Source organism: Canis lupus, chromosome 30 (genome assembly GCF_011100685.1).
Source record: "Canis lupus familiaris isolate Mischka breed German Shepherd chromosome 30, alternate assembly UU_Cfam_GSD_1.0, whole genome shotgun sequence".
NCBI lineage: Eukaryota > Metazoa > Chordata > Mammalia > Carnivora > Canidae > Canis > Canis lupus.
The window spans coordinates 20,677,431-20,695,887 of NC_049251.1; the positions used below are offsets into that span (position 1 = coordinate 20,677,431).

Below are 18,457 nucleotides of genomic sequence, written 5' to 3' on the forward strand. Positions count from 1 at the left end.
TGAGGGTGGAGAACTCTTTTGGGGCCAGATTATTCAAGATCTTAAGAGACTGTCTTTTCTAAATACAGTAGAGGGTACTTGAGATTTTTATTTAGTGTAGACATATTTACATTTTAATTGTATTCCTCTGGACATTGTGGGGAGAATGGATTGGGATTGGTGAACAAAAAGTCAAAGCAACAAGACCCTCTCGAACCACCTTTGTAGTCAGCAGGACAAGTCCTGACCTGCAGGAGGTAATCACAGTGGAAATAAATAATAGGGTAGATTTTGAAGTTGAATTAGCAAATGTGATAATGGTTAGAAGGCAAAGATGAATAGTGATGGAGGGTCAGTAACTAATGACTGCCATATGACAGGCTTCTGTAGGAGGAAAAGATGATAGGTTGGTAGGAAAGATGATCAACCAGGTAAAAGTGCTGGGGTAAAGAGTGCTCTCTCTGGAACATGTTTGATTTAGGAGAACTATGGGATACCCAAGATGACGTTGTAACAGAATGTTAGATATAGGAGTCTAAAGCTAAGCAAGATTACATGGTATAAAAATAAATTTAGAAGTTACTGGTATTTTAAGCCAAGAAAAATCAACGGTTTTTAAAAGACAAAGTGAAAGGAGAAAAAAAAAAAAAAAAAACCAACAATGCTGATGAATACCAACATCTAGAGGTTTTTAGTGGAAAGGAGCTGGCATAAAAAGGTAAGTTAGGGATCCCTGAGTGGCGCAGCGATTTGGCGCCTGCCTTTGGCCCAGGGCGCGATCCTGGAGACCTGGGATCGAATCCCACGTCGGGCTCCTGGTGCATGGAGCCTGCTTGTGTCTCTGCCTCTCTCTCTCTCTCTCTCTCTCTCTCTCTCTCTGTGTGTGTGTGTGACTATCATAAATAAATAAAAATAAAAAAAAAAGGTAAGTTAGGTACGTAGAAAATCAGGAAAAAGTATTAAACTTCAAGAGACCAACGTTTAAGAAAAAGATGAGAAGTTTCAAGGTTATCTAAGGACTCAAAATTCTTCATGAAATATTACAAATAAGTAAGTTTCTTACAAAAAAACAAACAAAAAAAGTTTCTGACATTACCAAGAGTAGTTAGGTAGTGTTAGTAAAATCCAGACGAGACGGACTTGAAAAATGACTGAAAATTTAAAAATAAGAATGGCAATATTGACAACTCTATTAGAGAGGCTAAGTTATAAAGCATAGAACCATAAGCCAGTTTGCTTGGTGGGAGTTGATATGGCTTCAAGGAATGGTTTTTATTGAACTGTTTTTTAATGGCAGATGCATAAGCATATTCAAATGCTAAGTATTCTGAACAAACCCATTTTCCTCCTTCCCCTTTCCAGCCCAAACCAAATTCCCACATAATCACACATCTAATCAAATTCTATTGGTTCCATCCCTAAAATGTTTCTTGAATCCAATCTCTCATTTCCATTCCTGCTGTCTTTGAATTAAAGTTTTCATGTCTCTCAACAGAGCTTTTATTATAAAATTTACCCAGGGTTAACTAAATGCAAGGTTGAGACTACAGTACTCCAGACTGACCACTTAGCCCATGACTCCTGACTTCCAACTGCCACAAATTCAGGAATAACTATAAGGGTAGATGGATGAGTCCCCACAAAAAGATCCTCACTTCTGACACCAACTACAGGTTTGGGAGTTTCCTATAGCCTTCCTCAGTTCGATAATTTGTCAGAAAATTCCCAGAATTCACTGAAACCTATTTTACTCATCATTACATTTCTACAGGCAAAGGAAAACAGGAACCAGCCAAAGGAAGAGAGGCATAGGGCAGAGTCTAGGAGGATTCCAAGCATGGAGCTTTAATTGTCCTTGGAATGCAACATCCTCACAGCATCAGTGTGTGGTAATACACATCAAGTATGGTCAACCCAGGAAGCTCACTTCAACTTCAGTGTTGAGAGTTTGTATTAGGGCTTTATTACGTAAGTGTGATTGTCTAGATAATTGGACTTAATCTCCAGCCTCTAAGATTGGCCTTGGATTCCAACTCCAGCTCTATTCTACACAGTCTATCCTACTAGGTGTTCCCTCTAAGGATCACATTTTTCCTATCTTCATGCTTCTCTACATGCTGGGCTCTCTTCCTGTTCTGCCTTCTCCACTTAGCAACTCATACTCTGTCTAATACTTATTCATCCTTTGAAATTCTTAGTGCCTCCTCTGGAAAACCCTTCCAGCTTCCATTAGTTCTAACTTCCTTCTCTACATCTTCCCACACAACTCTATTCATACTCCTTTCAACAACATTAATGGGTTCCTAACACCAGATCTTCAGAACCAAAATGGTATCTATATGACCAAGTTCTAACACAAGACCTAGCATACATTAGGAGTTTAATGTTTAAGTGTATGAATGGGTACCTGAGTGAATACATGATCTAAGTCTAGACCTTTATGAATGGCATTCAAAACTCTTCAAACTTGGCCTCCAAGTTATACTTTTAGCATCTTCTGCTATCTTACAAATGTACCCTGTGCTATACCCAAATGCATGCCCACCCAGTACACTGTATCACCATGACTCTATGAATTATTCTAGTCCTAGCATGAATGCTCTTCTTTCAGCACCCCCATTCCCATTGTTTTCTTCTAAAAGCTTTGTTTTCTAAGGCTCAACCCAAATATAATCCCTATGTTTATGTGTCCATAGATCTGCCATTCCTCCGATCTTTACCCCATAAAGTCTGCATAAGTTGATTTGATTCTGAAATATAAATGCAACCCATAAATACAAAAATTAGGCTATGCTAAATGAGTTAGTCATGAAGTAATTTCATGGGTTTTTCACTTGCCCAGAACCTCCTAGAGAGAACCTTTAGGTCACAGTTTAAAACAGAATAGCTCATCATTTCTTCCACTAAGCATGGCAGTAAAAGAAAGGTCTGATTATAAAAGCTCATCAATAGTTCTCACTTAAGTCATCAGAGAAAAGAAAATTGTAGTCTGATTCAGAGTTAGCCATGGGATGGACTAGGGGCTCCAATATTTATGGAGTGTTTGACATGTACAAACAACTCTGGGACCCAGATTCTCTATCTGGAAGAAAACATCTACCTCATAGAGTCAGTGTGAAGATCAAGTCCATGGACTAGGTAAGTACTCGATGATAGGAAGATAGAGAACTAGAAAGGAACACTTATATCCCTACAAGGCAAACCCAAATTTCTTAACTCCATAACAAATATTTATCCAAAAAGTCAACCTTCCTGCCCTTCATTAAAGAAATTTCCATGTATATTCTCCCTTGACCTAGTGATATTTTAACATCTGCTCAGGTCACAGATTTTCAGATCTTTCATTTTCTGCCAAAATGAGAAATGCCTCCAATGACATAGCCATTGTTCTTACATTTTAATTTTGTTAGTATTAGCCTAATGAGACCAACAGTTTCTATTGTCAACACTGTTTTTCTCCAATAGAAATAAGAGCCACAACAAGTTTTGTTTTTTTTTTTTCCCCCAATAATACCACAATCTTCTCTTTTACTCTTCCCACAACTGAGAGGTCTGTTGGAGCTATCTGGAAGACCAACCAGTCTAGCTTCACCCCATAAAGTAGAAAGGTGAAGAATAAGAGGACTTATGCCTCCAAGGTGAAATGCCCTTGATCATTCATAGACTGATTGAGAGAGACATCTAGAGTCAACAGAAGCCATACCCATCTTCTAAATAAACCAAGACTTACAGAAAGCAACAACCACAGCACTGGTCACTTGGTCAGTTATCCTCATTCTGCTTATTTCAGAACCTTTTTACATTAACTAGCCACATGCTATTCTCACATCCACCATGAGGAAGAGGCAGGGCAAATAGTCTTATTTTACATATGAGGAAAGTGAAGCACAAGGAAGGCATGTGGCTTATCTGAATATCACGGAGGGTTGTTATCAAATCCAAGATCGTAGCTGAGGTCCCTGACTTCCAGACTTAGATTACTCCCAGAAATTAAGTTCATAACATTTTTGTATCACTCTACTTTATCTTCATATTTGGTTAAAAAACAAAAAAACAAAACAAAACAAAAAAACAGCATCCTACCCACACATTAGTAGGTCAGAGAGTTAAGATTTGAATTTCATTTAGGCCTATCAGTCAAGTTAATCAGGCTCCAACTAGGTGTCTGTTCTTCTCAGAGTTGGACATTTTTTTACCCAACCTCTGCTGTTGTCACCAGCAATAGTTTCCTCTCAGAACTATTCCCAAGTTTCTATTATTCTATTATTTTGATGTTTTATATATTAAAGTAGTGAATTTTTAAAAATACAAGCATACAAAGATATTCAGATATGACCAATAAATTGATTAGCATGTGACCTTCAGAAGTTTTGTTAAGGGTATCCTTATTTTTAAACTTTACATTATTTTTCTTCAAATTGTTTTTGAAATTTTGTTGCAGGAGAATAAGAACTTTGTACATACATTTGAGATGAGGGGAAAGTGGGTAGGACAGCACTCAAACTGGATTCTATGAGGACAAGCATCCCAGGGTAATCTTAGCAGCTCAGGTCTTAATTTCTCCAAAGAGAAATTGCCAGTGGCCAACATTTATAATTTTAAAATTAGTATGTTAAAACTTTTCATTTTAGTTTGTAATCAGGGAACTGCAAATCAAAATCACAATGAGAGAATGCCTTATACCTTTTACAATGATTGCTATTTTTAAGACAAGTTTTGGTAAGAATACAAAGAAATTGGAACCCTTGTATACTGTTAATAAGAGTGTAAAATGACATAGTCCCTACGGAAAACAGTATGAAAGCTCCTAAGAATGAAAATTGAGTTACTATATAACCCAGTAATCCCATTGCTGATGGGATGTATATAACCAGAAGAACTTAAAGCAGGATCTTGAAGAGATAACTGCACCATACATTCATTATAGATTATTCACAATAGTAAACACATGGAAATAACCCAAATGTCCATCAACAGGTAGATAAAATGTGGTATGTACACATAATAGATCACTCAGTCTTAAAAATAAACTTCAAAAAAGAAGGAAGAAATACTGCCCTATGTGACCACATGGATGAACCCGGAGGACATTGTGCTAAATGAAACAAGCTAGTTACTAAGCACAAATATTACATGATTTACATGAGTAAATTTGTCCAACTCGAATAGTAGAATGGTGGTTTCCAAGGGCTAAAGGAAAAGCAGAATGGGTAATTACTGTTTAATAGGTATACAATTTCAGTTCTGTTAATTTCTAAAGATCCTCTGTTCAAGAGCATGCCCATAGTCAGCATTATCCCATGCACTTAATTAGTAGAGGGTAGATTTCACATTATGAATTCTTATCACAGTAAGAAAATTTTTTCATAAAGGAAAACAGCCCTCTAAGCTGGGTTCCAAGAGGACATTGAAGCTGGCCCCATGGTAGACTTTAGCAGCTCAAAGTTCAAAGCACTTTATAGATTGGGGAAGAGGAAAACACTCCCTTCTCATGTACAATATACAGTGAGGCCCCAGGGTAAGCCAGACCATGTTGGAACTCCTAAGGTTGGGAAGTTTGGGGCACATCAGAAGAGGTCCCTAGGATCAAGAACATCAGCAATGTCCTATGAGGACTAGAAAGCACCTCACTGCAAGCCCTCTGCATAGCTGTGAGGGTAGGAGAAATTAGTAAGGGGAAGATGAACTCAGAGCTTGAACTGAGTAAAAATTGAGAGCACTGTTTGTGAGCATATGCTATGTCCTTGAGGACTACCAGAAATACTGGAGTTTTTAAGAGCTAAGGTGCTAAAATATATAGTAGGTAGCTGAACCACTAGTTTAGGCAAAGGTGACATTTCCTGTCCAAAGATTGGTAGGATTTAGAGGGGGAGGAAATCACAACAGAATACTATATTTTAATAAAGAAAATTAAAATTAGATTCTTAGCAAGTATATCCTAGGAATATTCATGTATTAGACAAAGCAAGATTAATAAACAGCTTTAGGACTTATTCTATGTCCTTGAAGCAGCCTGAAATGATTTTGCAAAACAAGTGATTTTTTTTAAGCAATTACTTTAAAAATGCTGTCTTTCAGTATTGAACATTGTTACTGAAGAAAATGTGATCAATATGATTGTGGAATTTTAATAGAGCAGTACCTTGTGTTCCTTATTTTTTTCCAAAAAATATCTTATGAAATAAAGTATCCTCCCTCTCAGCTCCTTCTACTGGCATAAAAATTCAGATAGACAACTGTTTTTAAAAGCTATACTCTTGGAGTGAATGAGTAGCTTAGTTGGTTAAGTAGCCAACTCTTGTTTTTGAGTCAGGTCATGATCTCAGGGTCCTAGGATCTAGATCCACATCAGGCTCCATGCTCAGTGGTGATCTGCTTCAGGATTCTCTCTCCCACTGCTCTTCCTCACTCGCTAATGTGCTCTAAAATAGATAAATCTTTAAAACAGTAGATCAATAAATAATAAATGCAATAAATAAATGCTATTACCTTAATGGGAATATGTATATCTATAAATGATTATTCGCATTTATTTATAAAGAAAACATTCACTACATCAGGTCTATTTGTGATAAGCAGAAAAACAGCATAAGGATGCAATTCCAGTTCTTAACATTTGGCATAGTGGTCATAAAAAGCTTATACTGATTAAGTTGTAGATGGCATTATGTTCCCACTCACAAAAAATTATAAAGGGATGTTGAAGTTCTAACTCCTGGTGCCTTTGAATATGACCTTATTTGGATAGGGTCATTGTAGATATAATTATTTTAAGATGAGGTTGTACTGAAGCAGTATGGGTCTGTCATCTAGTATGACTGGTATCCTCATAAGATTATGGTCATGTAAAGACAGACACACAGGGCAAATTCCATGTGATAATAAAGGCAGATATTGGAGTTATACACCTAACAAACCAAGGAATGCCAACAGTTGTCCACAAACTACCAGAAGCCAGGAAAAGTCAAGGTTTCATAGACACATGGCCCTGTATGTAAATTCTGGACTTGTGGACTCCACAACTGTATGACAGTGACTTTGTTGTGTTAGGTTACAGTTTGTGGCATCTTGGTAGGCAACCCTAAGAAGCTTGTACAGGTGATAATTAGGCCACCAGTTATAATATCTATGTTCACCGAGCCCCTTGCACCATCCTCTTCTATCTCCACCCCTAAAGTTCTTAAGAAACCACCTGACAAACATAGCATTCTCAACTCTTCAATTCTTCCCAGTCATGAGAAACCCATGCCCCTTGCCCTATAACTCTGCAGGTGCTTTCCATTTGAGTACAAGAAAATGCTTCCTCACCCCCATTGATGGGCTTGGCTATAAATTCATTCAGAATAAAGGGCGTCTGGGTGGCTCAGTCAGTTGAGTGACTGACTCTTGGTACTGGCTCATGTCATGATCTGAGTCCTGAGATCAAGCCCCATGTCAAGCTCCATGCTCAGCACAGGGTCCTGCTTGATATTCTGGGGTACCTGGTTGGCAACATAGACCGAGCATCTGACTCTTGGTTTTTGGCTCAAATTCTGATCTCATGGTCATGGGATTGAGCTCCAAGTTGGGCTTAGCATAGAGTCCACTTAAGAGTCTCTCTCCTGCTCCCCCTCCTGCTTGTACACTCTGAAATTGAATTAAAAAAAAATAAGACACTTTTTAGACTAGCCAAGTAAGGATAGAAGGGACAGTGTGACAGTTTCAAGCCGAGGCCTTAAGGAGGATTGGCAAGTCTCCTGCAAGCTTCTTGAAGTGTGTATGATGTACTATGAGAAAAAGGTCTCATATACTGATCCAAAAACAGAAAGATAAGCATGAAATATCTGAATCCATATTGTCCCTATCAAGGGCAGTCAATTCAAGCCAAGCCCAAGAAAGATATAATAGACCTACAAACTTTTAAGTGAGAAATCTTCATTTGGGTAAGCCACTGTGTTTGGAGGGTTATTAGACATTATTATAAATAGCCAATTGGAACATTACCAATCAGTTTTTTATTCTTTGTTTGGGCTTTTGCTCTATATTGCTATATGGTTTCCCAAACTCTAAGCTGAAATCTTCAAGAATTCCTATGTATTATTTCCCCCTAAATCCTAAAAGAAACCCTGCCTTGAATAACCTTAGTGAAGGGTACCCTCTACTAAAAAGAATAAACATAGCTGGACTTAAGGATAGGTCATTTTAATCATTCCTCAAGGAAAATCTCCCCTTCAAATAGAACAGATACACTGTAATTATACACAGTAAGCATTATATAATGCTTGTCATAGGGAGGAGCACTAGGAGATGCTCAAGAAGAAAATGGTGAAATGTAAACACTATCTAGATCTTCTCTCTCTCTCTCTCTCTCTCTCTCTGGCAGAAAATGGATTTTTGTTTCCTCATTTCATCTGTTGTCTTTGCTAGTACCCTATAATACTTCAAGCCAGTGGGAAAAACCACATGATAATGGAAGTTAGGAGCAAGAATTGTCCATCAAGCTATTCACCACATATTAACCCAGAAAGAAGATACCATGGTATGGTAACTTCTGATTCATAGAGCAAGTTCTAAATGGTTATCTCACAGCCATCTCTGGTACAGAGACCTGCAGAATGCCTTTTTGATAATCTCACTAACAGAGAAAGTCAGCTAAGGTGACTTGGAAAAAAGTGCCAAATTTGGCAGGTCAATGAGGAAGGCTCCAGGATGAAGTTCATTTCTCAGAAGTCCATCCAGTTAAATTTAACTTCTGTGGGACATTACGTACAAGTTCTTCATAGGAATATTCCAAGTAGGAATCACCTACAGTTCTTGATTTTAAGAACTTTCTTTCCTTCCTCATGAATGAATTGGTAGACAGCTTATTTCCCCTAAATAATTGTTAGCACAGTTACTCTAAGCTGGAGGGTGGGAAAACATCAAGTGTCACAGGACAAGAACGTTCTGGAAATGAAATAACACAGGACTTCCACAGGAGAGTCTACATCTGTGCTAAGAGTAAGGGGGTGAGGTGGGTTCATCAGAATGGCCAGCAGTAGCCAATTAAATAGTCACAGGCTGGAAGAAAACGTGGTGCTAGTCCTACTGAGTCGAGCTGAAAAAATGCATTCCTCCCTCATGCTGAATGGGAATGTTCATTCCATTTGTTCACCTTATAGTATGTGATTGCTTTCACATATATGCAAATACACTACATCATCTGGCCCTCACAAAAACTTTTTGAGGTAGGAATGAGTACAGTATTTGTTAGCAAAGGCTGCTACAACAAATTACCACAGACTGAGAGGCTTAAAAACAAATTTACTCTCACATATCTGGAGGCTATAAATATGAGATCAAAGTGTTGGCAGGGCCATGCTCTCTCTAAAGCCTCTAGGAGAGGCTCTTTCCTTGTCTCATCTAGCTTCTGGTAGCCAGATGTCATTTGGCTTATGGCTGTAGCTTTCCAACCTTTGCCTCAGTCGTCATAGTACTCTGTTCTCCCCATGTGTCTGTCTTCACAGAGCATTTTCTTCTTATAAGAATAACAGTTATGTTGGATTAGAGCTCCCTGTAAAGACCTTAACTTATTTTTATCTGCAAAGACCTCATCTCCAAACAAGGTCATTTTCATAGCTACCAGAGGTTAGAATTTCAACTTAGAGGGTGAACTTAATTCAACACAATCTGGAAGAGCAGATTCCCTGAGGGACTTCTCCAGGAACAAAGGAGCAAGTAGATGCTCTTTCCCTCCCCCACTCCCCAGCATAAACATATAGCCACCTGCAGGAACCGGAGCCACACTGGACATTCACTAACTTCTTTACACCAAGCCCTGTACTTCCTTTCACCCTTCACCCACGCACCCACCCTGGGGTCTTGATAGAGCTGCCTTTTCCAGTCATGCTTGCCTCAGTCCCTACACTACAGGTTTCCTCCCCCAGAAGATCTGCATAAACTTTACCAATACCACATCTCCCAATCATGTGCTTTATGAGGCCTTGGTCATGGCAGTAGTGGCACGCCCTCTCTAAGGGGGGACCTGCACACACCTTGTTAAAACTGCATGCTTCACCCCAATTGGCCCAGTCCTGGTAGCAGCATATTTCCTCTCACAGGCACACAAACTTTGTGGACACTGCACAGCCAGCCCCCTCCAATCTGCTCTTAGCTGGAGCCCATTCAAACTGGGGCCACAAGCCTGGCAGTATGCAAGCAGCCCTAACAGTGACAGGGGCAAGCACCACTCCAAAGTCCCTTCTGGTCTGGGGTGAGGGGAATCTAATTACACACACCAAACAGAGGTCCCAACAGTGTGCTGCAGGCAGAGAAGAGGTCCAACTGCAGGCCTCACTCACCAACAAAAGCTTCTCAAGGGATGACACAGGGAAAGCACCCTACAGTTTGGTGCTACTGCATCTCTGGCAAGTGCATGGTCTGACTAAACTCAAGGCCAAAGTGGCCCCAGTCTGGTCCACTAACACAGGAATCAAACATTGCCCAAAATACACCAGGAGCCATAGCATATGATTGAATTGAAGGAGAAATAAGCCAAGACACAACAGCAGGTTACAGGAGATATGCTTGAAAGGCCAGTTCTGGTGAACAGTGGACACTGCTCTGCAGGACCTCTTCTTCATAGGATCATTGCTTTCAGGACCAGAAGGTATAGCAGAGTTTCCTAACACATAGAAACAGGCACAGACAAATGAGGACACAGTATGTCCCAAATGAAAGAACAGGACAAAACCATAGCAAAAGACCTAAGCAAAATGAGACAAGAAATATGCCTGAGAGAGAATTTAAAATAATGGTCTGAAACATACTAGACTGAGGAGTGAGGGACATCAGTGAGATCCTAAACAAAGAGCTAAAAACCAATGAGAGATGAACACAGTAAGTGAAATTTAAAAGACACTAGATCAAATAGGCTAAAGGAAGCAGAGAAAGCAATGAGACAAGTAACAAAATGGCCATAAACATACCTATCAATAATTACTTTGAACATAAATGCACTAAGTACTCTAATCAAAGACATAGGATAATGAATTAAAAAAAAAAAAAAAGACCCATCTATATGCTGCCTCATATACAAGAGACTCATTTCAGACCTAAAAAAAACCTGCAGGTTGAAAGTGATGGAATGAACAAACATTTATCATGCAAATGGGTGTCAAAAGAAAGCCAGGACAGCAGTACCTTTATTGGATAAAATATATTTTAAGGCAAGGATTATAACAAGAGACAAAGGAGGACACTGTATAATAAAAGGGACAATACAACAAGAAGATATAACAATTGTGAATATTTATGCACACTATATAGAAGTACCTAAATACATAAAGCAATAACTAACAAAGGAAGTAATCAGTAGTGATACACTAATAGTAGCAGACCTTAACACCCCATTTACATCAATGGACAGCTCATACAAACAGAAAAATCAACAAGGAAACTGGCTTTGGATGCACTAGAACAGATTGATTTCACAGATATATTCAGAACATTCATCCTAAAACAGAATACACATGCTTTTCAAGTACACATGGAACATTCTATAGATTAGGTCACATATTAAGCCACAAGTCTCAACAAATTCAAAAAGATTGAAGTCATTACATACAGCTTTTCTGACCACAACACAATAAAACTAGCAATCAACCACAAGACAAAAATCTAGGAAGACCACAAATACATGGCAGTTAAATAACAGGCTATTCAATTAGGACTGGGTCAAAACCAAAACCAAAAAGAAAAAAAAAAAAAAGAATCACATGAAAAGAAATGAAAATGAAAAAAATGGTCCAGTATCTTTGGGATACAGCAAAAGCTGTTTTAAGTTTATAGCAATACTTGCTTCTTGAAGTAGCAAGAAGAAAAATTTTAAATAAATAACCTAACCTTACACCTAAAGGAGCTAGAAAAAGAACAAAACCAAAATCAGCAGAAGGAAGGATATAATAATGATTAGAGAAGAAAAAAAAATGATACAGAAACTAATTAATAGACCATTGAAATCAGGAGCTGGGTCTTTGGAAAGATAAACAAAATTGATAAACCTTTAGCCAGACTCAAAAAGAAGGAAGGGGGGGGGGGCGCTTCAATCAATCATAAACCAAAGAGGAGAAATAACAACCAACGCCCTAGCAATACAAATAATTTTAAGAGTATTAAGAAAAACTATATGCCAACAAATTAGACAACCTAGCTGGGAAAATTGGACATCCACATGCAGAAGAATGAAACTAGACCACTCTCTTTCACCATACACAAAGATAAACTCAAAATGGATGAAAGATCTTAATGTGAGACAAGATTCCATCAAAATCCTGGAGAAGAACACAGGCAACACCCTTTTTGAACTCGGCCACAGTAACTTCTTACAAGATACATCCATGAAGGCAAAAGAAACAAAAGTAAAAATGAACTATTGGGACTTCATCAAGATAAGAAGCTTCTGCACAGCAAAGGATATAGTCAACAAAACTAAAAGACAACCTATAGAATAGGAGAAGATATTTGCAAATGACGTATCAGACAAAGGGCTAGTTTCCAAGATCTATAAAGAACTTATTAAGCTCAACACCAGAGAAACAAACAACCCAATCATGAAATGGGCAAAAGACATGAAGAGAAATCTCACAGAGGAAGACATAGACATGGCCAACACGCACATGAGAAAATGCTCTGCATCACTTGCCATCAGGGAAATACAAATCAAAACCACAATGAGATACCACCTCACACCAGTGAGAATGGGGAAAATTAACAAGGCAGGAAACCACAAATGTTGGAGAGGATGAGGAGAAAAGGGAACCCTCTTACACTGCTGGTGGGAATGTGAACTGGTGCAGCCACACTGGAAAACTGTGTGGAGGTTCCTCAAAGAGTTAAAAATAGACCTGCCCTACGACCCAGCAATTGCACTGCTGGGGATTTACCCCAAAGATACAGATGCTGTGAAACGCCGGGACACCTGCACCCCTATGTTTATAGCAGCAATGGCCACAATAGCCAAACTGTGGAAGGAGCCTCGGTGTCTATCGAAAGATGAATGGATAAAGAAGATGTGGTTTATGTATACAATGGAATATTACTCAGCAATTAGAAATGACAAATACCCACCATTTGCTTTAACGTGGATGGAACTGGAGGGTATTATGCTGAGTGAAATAAGCCAGTCGGAGAAGGACAAACATTATATGGTCTCATTCATTTGGGGAATATAAATAATAGTGAAAGGGAATATAAGGGAAGGGAGAAGAAATGTGTGGGAAATATCAGAAAGGGAGACAAAACAAAGACTCCTAACTCTGGGAAATGAACTAGGGGTGGTGGAAGGGGAGGAGGGCGGGGGGTGGGGGTGAATGGGTGACGGGCACTGAGGGGGGCACTTGACGGGATGAGCACTGGGTGTTATTCTGTATGTTGATAAATTGAACACCAATAAGAAATAAATTTATTGCTTCTAAAAAAAAATAAAAAGAAATAGACAACTGCCCCAATTGTCAAAACTTTCAAAAACCATAAAGTAGATAGTTCAATAGTAATTAGCCAAACAAACAAGGAGAATGACTTTGTGAAGCCAACCATAAGCAAGCCACTTTTACATTCCAGAACTCTAGATGGCTTCTGGACCTATATACACCAAATCCCTCTTAAAGATGTAAGGACCATGAGCACCAGTGGCTCAGTCAGTTAATAATCATCAACTCTTGGTTTTGGCTCAGAGCATGATCTCAGGGCCCTGGGATCAAGTCTTGCATTGGGCTCCCTGCTCAGCAGTGGTCTTGCATCTCCCTCTCCTTCTGTTGCTCCCCCTGGCTTGTTTCTCTCACTCACTCTCTGTCAAAAGTTTTTAAAAAAGTGATATAAAGACTGGAACAAGCTTACACAGTTGAAAGAATTATCTAATTTGATTATGTCAAAACTATAATGCCTTTAACTGACTTCACAATACCACAGTTTTTTTCTATGTGTATACTCATATGTACAAACAAATCTAAAGTATTATGGTAGGATTATAATTTTAAAAGACTAGAATTAGTCTAAAAAAAACTAGTTTGATATACTGCATTCAATTATATGGATACATCATTGTTTATATGTACCAAATGGAATATCTTCAGAGTTAAAAAAATAAAGACACTTTTGTGTACTCTTACGGAAAACTATCCAAGTTTAAAAAGTCAAAATACAAACAGTGTGCTCCCAACTTAGCCTATTTTTTTCATCCTGTGTGAAATTTGACCTTAGCCCATTGAGAAATAATCATCTCTATCTCAGTCCACAGTGAGATCCTTCAGGTAGAAAAGTCCATCCATCCATTGGTCCTGACAGAAGCCCCTGGACAGGAAAAAAGAAAAAAACAAAACAGATAACTGGACCTATGAATGTAAATAGAGGTCTAGCAGAGTGGATCAGACAGGGACAAGACCTGCATCCAAGGAAATAGTTCCAGGTCCAGTGTGAGGCTATATCTATCCACCCCTCAATCGCTTTCTCCTCTAACCAACCTTCAACTAAACCTCACTAACTCTTAACTACAAGAGAATGAGGGATAAGACACAATCATGTCACCAGGGTCCAGCTGCTCTACTATCTGTAACATTTCAGAATGAGCTGGTGCTGGAATGGAGCAGAGACTTCCTGCTGGACAGACTAGGGGATTAATATCAAGATGTTTATACAAGCCAGAGAGGCCAAGAGCCTGGTCAGTCAAGGGCCAAAACATAAAAAGCAAAAAGCAACAGGCACCAGAGCAAAGGAAACATAAGCCAGAAGGCAACACTTCTGATCATTATAGAGAAGTCATTCTGTGCACATCTGGAAGATTAGAATGGACTTGTCAAGTGGGAGATTGTTCAGAACACTAAAACTGGTCATATTACTATAAATGTATTCATCCTGTCAATTAATGAGATGCAAGATAAGTAACTTATCTTCTAGTTATGCTTTCTATCTTCCATTTGCCCTTCTAAATCTACTCTATTTCTTTTTATTTTGCTCTATGCTAACGAAGCCAGCTTATGTGGATTTAATCATCTCCTTTTCCTTCAGGGTTCTGGTCGGGTTTGGTCCTAAAGAGCCCAACAAGAAACCAGAGAAATAAAACAGAGTGAGGTCAGCATATTTATTTCCCTAGGTCCCTCCTATGCAGTGTCATTTCAGGCCAAGGACACCCCTCCAACCAACATCACAGTTCCTGTCAAGGGAGCTCTTGACAGGATTCTCTTTCCAGGCTCTTGGCAAGGTTTCCTCACCTCCACCTTCAAGCTCAGAGCCAGTAACTTCCAGTTGCCACTCACCTCATGTTTGGCACCATTCTTTGTGGTATCTCAACAGTCTGCCCACAACTTTTTAAATAATCTATGTTTTAAATTCTCCTCAAATCACCTACTATTGCTGAAAACTTGACTGGTAGTTTCAGGAAACAAAACCTGTTCTTCCGGGTTTTTGAAATGATTTTATCACAAGTGATATAAAATTTTATTGGAAAAAAAAACTAGTCAGTATTAGAGACAGTGATAGTATTTCATAGCCATCCATTCATTCAGTCTAAGTAGTTGGTAATATCTTAATATGTACTAGTTACTGTTATAAATGTTAAGGATCTATCACTAAAGTATGTATCTTAATGTTCCTTATCTTCATTACAGAATCAAACAAATTGATATGAGCAATGTTAGGTAGTATAAGTGCTGGAAATTTAAGGTATAGTAACAGGACAGTAGAAAAGTGGTAGACTACTTAGGTACAGTTGTCCTAGAAACCTTTCTGCAAGCAGCATTTGAATGCAGACATAAGTAAAGTGGGGAAGTAAGTATTTATGAAGGAAGAGTGCTTAAGGAAGAAGGAATAGGAGTGGCCCTGAGCCTGAGGGATAATGTTATCTTACTGTTATTTCTAAGAGATCACTCTATAAAAGAGTAGCAATTTCCAGTCAGAGCAGTCAGGCAGGAAAAAGAGATTAAAGTCAGCCAAATCAAAAAGGAAGAAATTCAATGGTCTATTTGCAGAGGAAATGGTCTTACATATTTTAGAAAATCCTCAAGATTCCACCAAAAAATTGCTAGAATTAATAAATTCTGCAATGTTAAAAAAATCAACATGCAAAAAATAGTTGCATTTTTGTACAATAATGAAAAATCTGAAAACAACCTATCACAATAGCACTAAACAGTAAAATGCTTAGAAATAAGTTCAACAAAGGCGGTGAAATATCTCCATGTTAAAAACTATACTTCACTGGAAGAAATTTAAGATGCAAATAAATGGAAAGATATCCCTTGTTTATAGGTTTGGAAGGATGAATGACATCAAAATGTCCATATTACTCAAAGTTGCCTACAGATTCAATGCAATATACATCAAAAGGCCAATGCATTTTCCCCCCCAAAAAAGAACAGATCTTTAAGTTTGTCTAGAGCCATAGAAGTCTCCAGATAACCAAAGCAATTCTGTTCAAGAAGAGCAAAGCCAAAACCATCACACCTACTGATTTCTAACTATGCTGCAAACCCAGAGTAATCAAAACTGTATGGTAGTGGCATAAAAATAGACAAAGATAAACAGATTAAAAACTCCAAAAATAAACCCACAGTGGTTTATGGGTCAATGTATGGTCAATTAATTTACAGCAAATGAGCCAATGATATACAATGGAAAGAGAACAGTCTCTTCAATAAATGGTGTTGGGGGAAATGGACTGTCATACCAAAGAATGAAATTGGACCATTATCTTACACCATGCACAAAAGAAACAACTCAGAATGAATTGAGGATTTCAACTTAAGATCTGAAACTATAATACTTCTATACGAAAATATAGGGATAAAGCTCCTTGACACTGGTTGCAGCAGTGATGTCCTAGATATGATAGCAAAAGCACAAGCATCAAAAAGCAAAAGTGGGACTACATCAAACTAAAAAAAAAAAAAAAAAGGCTTCTGCACAGGAAAAGAGACAATCAAAATGAAAAGCAACATACAGAATGAGAAAATATTGGCTAATCATGTACTGATAAGAGATTTATATTCAAGATATACAAGAACTCCTACAACTCTAACAACAAAAATCCATTGTAAAGATGGGCAGAACTGAATAGACTTTTCCAAGGATGATGGACAACAGATGACCTTTTAATGTCACTGTTGGCCATCAACATACTAGTCAAAGAAATGCAAATCAAAAAACACAATGATACCTCATTGTGATACCTCATATCCATTAGAATGGCTATCATCAAAGAGATACCAAATGCTAGCAAGGATGTAGAAAAAAGGAAACCCTTGTGCATTGTTGGTGGGAGTGTAAACTGGTGCAGCCACAATGGAAAATGGTATAGAGAATCCTCGATAAATTCAAAATAGAACTACTGTATGACCCAGCAATCCCCACTGCTGTGTATATCCAAAGGAAATTAAATCAGGTTCTTTTAGAGGTATCTACACTCCCACGTTTATTGCAGCGCTACTCACAATAGCCAAGATGTGGTATTAACTAAAAGACGGGCACTGGGGGTTATTCTGTATGTTAGTAAATTGAACACCAATAAAAAATTTAAAAAAATAAAAATAAAAAAAAATAAAACTCCAGATTTATTATCCAAAACAGAAAAAAAAAAAAAAAAAAAAGGTCCATCAACAGATGAATGGATGAAGATGCAATGCATACTCCCCCAACACACACACACACACACACACACACACACACACACACACGCTGGGGTATTATTCAGCCATGACAAAGAAGGAAATCCCAGCCTTTCTGACAACAAATGAACCTCTTAAGAGCATTAGGATAAGTGATATAAAAGACAAAAGATGAATACTTTATAAATTTACTTATATGAAATTGAAAAAAGCTGATCTCAGAGAAACAGAATGGTAGATACCAGAAGTTTAGGGGTGGGAGAAATGGGCAACTATCCGTCAAAGGACAGAAACTTCCAGTTGTAAAATTAACAAAGTTTGAGGAATCTAATGTCTAGTATGGAGGCTATACTCAATACTGTATTATATATTTAAATATTGCTTAGAGAGTGGATCTTGAATGTTATTACCACAAAAAAAAAAAAAAAAAAAAAAAAAAAAGATGGTGATTACATGACAGGACTGAGTTGGCTTGAACTGTGGTGTTAATCATTTTGCAACATATATCAAGTAAACATGTAGTACACCTTAAACTTATATAGTGTTAAAGGGCAACTTTATTTTTATAGAACTAGGGGGGGAAATGGACATATGACAAACATTTTGCTGAAGAGGATATATGGATGTCAATTAAGCTCAGCATCACTAGTCCTAGGGAAATGGAAATTAAGACTGTTGTGAGACATTACTGATTAGAAGAGCTAATTTTAAAAAAATGACAATATCAAATGCCAGGGAGGAGGTTAAAAAACTGGATTAGTCATAAATGGATGTTAAGAATATAAAAGGACTATCTACTTTGGTAAAAATTTGGACGTTCCCTAGATCTGATGGAATAGTTTTATGTAATTTACACATGTGAT

At 38.0% G+C, this 18,457-nt stretch overlaps 1 long non-coding RNA gene across 1 annotated transcript in view; it reads left to right on the forward strand.

Annotated features, from left to right (window-relative positions):
* The first annotated feature begins 1,853 nt into the window (after positions 1–1,853).
* LOC102152774 overlaps positions 1,854–18,457 on the forward strand; it is a 61,354-nt gene continuing 44,750 nt past the window's right edge. The window contains exon 1 of the long non-coding RNA XR_005381685.1: positions 1,854–1,947. This is a non-coding gene — a long non-coding RNA (uncharacterized LOC102152774). The remainder of the gene's footprint in view (positions 1,948–18,457) is intronic.